The following is a 3,165-nucleotide window of genomic DNA, read 5'->3' as shown; positions in this document are numbered from 1 at the left end:
AGCAATGGGTTCAGTAGGTGGATTATTCCTTTATTCCATCAGGATGTGATCCCAACGTTCCACCCCGGTGCTTCCAAAGGAGATTCCAGCCAATGGATTGTTCAGAAGAGCAGTCACTCCTGGAGCGTAAGAAACACACTTGTCAGTTTGCACAAAACAAGCCCGCAAAGGCAGGAAGGTGATAATGATGGAATATTTCACTGATCTTGGTCGCAATAATATTGGTCCTTTCCTTCTGCTAACAGTGAGCACACCATAGCCAAAAAAGCACACCAGAACCTAACATTCCCTCTGTAACTCTCACTTCGGCTAGTGGCTTAATATAGGGGGTGATAGCCCCCGGCCCGGCCAAACTTAAGAAATCTCCTTTGGGTGGATGCTGCATGGTATGTCCCCTGTTACAAATCAGTACCCTGAAATAACAAACAGTACACAATATGCGATTAAACGATTAAGCTTTATAATTCTTACTTTGACTATATGGTTAGTAAAGAAACAAAAAAAAGGGAAAAAAAGGGCCCAATCTTATTAAACAGTCTGCTGTGCATTGTTGGAGCTCACCGATGAGCTGATCTACTGTTGCAATGAGGCCACACTCAGCTTAGGGGAGCAACACCTTATATTCCGTCTGGGTAGCCTACAACCTGATGGTATGAACATCAATTTTTCAAACTTCCAATAATGCTCTCCCTCCTTCACCATTCTCTATTCCCATATCCCTCTCTCACTTTATCTCCTTACCTTGTGCATCACCTTCGTCTGGTGCTCCTCCCCTTCTTTCTTCCATGGCCTTCTGTCCTCTCCTACTAGATTTGCTTTTCTCCAGCCCTGTATCTCTTTCACCAATCAACTTCCCAGCCCTTTACTTCACCCCTTCACTCTCACCACCCCACCGGTTTCACCCATCACCTTGCCTCCACCTTCTTACTACAACCCCTCATCTTTCTTCTCCAGTCCTGATGAAGGGTCTCGGCCCGAAATGTCGACTGTACTCTTTTCCAGAGATGCTGCCTGGCCTGCTGAGCTCATCCAGCGTTTTGTGTGTGTTGTGAGGTAGAGGGTGACAACATGTTGTGCAGAGTTTAAATTCTTTTGTGCGCTAGTCGCAAAAGGTGTGCGTATGCACATGCGCACACTTTAGAGGGAACATTGCCAGATCCTCTACTTCCTCAGAAGGCTGAAAAAGTTCAGCATCTCCCTGATAACCCTCACCAATTTTTACAGATGCACCATAGAAAGCCTCCTATCTGGATGCACCCTGTGGCACGTGCTCTGTCTGTCACTGTAGGAAACTGCAGAGAGTTGTGAACTTAGCCCAGTCCATCGCACAAACCTGCCTCTCTCCAATGACTCTGCCTATTCTCCTACTTCAGATGGATCACTTGTACGGTAAAGATAAGCCCTTGATCTCGTCATGACCTTCTCACCTCATTGTCCATCTGCGCTCCACATTTTCTGTAACTAGCACTATATTCTGCAATCTGTTTTTTACCCCCCCGCCCCTTTTCCTGTTGTACTACCTTGGAATGGAATGATCTGCCTAACGTGCAAATGAAAACTTTTCACTGTATCTTGGTACATATGACAACAATAAACCAATTTCCAGTCACAGGATCTTTTACATCCACAATAGAGAAGATGTGGTTAACACCTGGAACCATAAGGAAGATTTCAATGCAAGTTTCTAGAGTGGAACTTGAACTTGCAACCTTCTGACTTGGAGCTGAAAGTGTGACACTGCCCCATGCTAACTTACTGTTTGTCAATGCACTGAACAGGAAGTGGTGTGACTAACAGGACATACCGTCCTTGCATAACGGATGTGTGGAGGATTGAAACAGTATGACATGACACAGAGAGCCCAGGCTGTGGCTGTAGCCTTTATACCAAATGAAGGCCAGGAATAGTTCACAGAGGATATTTTGCCATTTAAAGGAGGGACTCTCTGTACAGCTGACACAATCTGAGCCCGTCAACAATTATTTGATGACTTCTGCACATATCTCTTCGAACACAACAGTACAGCACTGGAAAAGGCCCTTTGGCTCTCCATGTCTGTGCTGAACACGATGAACAATTAAACTAATCCCTTCTGCCAGCACACGACCCGTATCCTCCCATTCGTGCCCAAAAGCCTCTTGAATGTGTAAATCATACTTGTCTGCAGTTCCAGGCATCCACAATTCTCTCTGTAAATAAAAACACACACACCTCCTTTAAGCTTTCTCCCCTCTCACCTTAAATGCTTGCTCTCTAGTATTTGACATTTCTACCCGGGGGAAAGATTTTGACTGTCAACCCTATCTACACCTCTAATAAACTTATAAGCTGTTCTCATGTTTCCCCTCAGCCTCAGATACTGCAGAAACTACAGCCCAAGTTTGTCCACCCTCCTTATAGCTCAAATCCTCTAGTTCAGGCAGCTTCCTGGTAAACATCTTCTGAACCTTCTCCAAAGCCACCCCGTCCTTCCTTTTCTGGGGTGACCAGAATTGCAGGCAATACTTGAAATGTGACCTCGCCAGAGTTTTATACAGCTGCAACACAACTTCCTGACTATTCATCAGCGAGCACCCGAAGTCGAGTTTGATTTTTCCTCCTGTTGGTTGATTTGATCACTTGTGGGTCTTGAGATGACTGAAGAGGCCGATCCGTGATCTGCAAGTCCTATTGCAGTGTTGGCAGATGTATGTCATTGAGGTGGTGGCGGTTGTATCTGGTTGGGCCTGTGTCAGTCTCTCCTTACGATGAAGTCTCAGCAGCACGGTGGAGGTATTCTTTGAGCTGTGCAGATCCTCATAGACAGTCCTTCTCCAGCTTTCCCTATCCTGAACTGATTCCTTCCATCCATTCAGGTTGATGTGGCACTTCCTCAGGTGGGTCTTGATATTGTCCTTGAACTGCTTCTCCTGCCCTCCAGCAGTGTGCTTTGCATCATTGGTATGGCCAAACAGGAGCTATATAGGGAGCAGAGGGTCAGGCATTCGGATGATGGGCCGATCCATCGCGTTTGGTGTTGAGTCATGATTGTGGCTATGGAGTTAATGTTAGCTTCCTCCAGGATGCTGAAGTTAGTATGTTTGTTCTTCTAGCTAACTCTCAGAATCTTTCAGAGGCATCTTTGATGGTAAGTTTCACAGGATTTTATGTGCCTGCTGTATGTTG

This window comes from Mobula birostris, chromosome 5, assembly GCF_030028105.1.
Source record: "Mobula birostris isolate sMobBir1 chromosome 5, sMobBir1.hap1, whole genome shotgun sequence".
Taxonomy (NCBI): domain Eukaryota; kingdom Metazoa; phylum Chordata; class Chondrichthyes; order Myliobatiformes; family Myliobatidae; genus Mobula; species Mobula birostris.
This window is presented reverse-complemented; position numbering follows the sequence as displayed.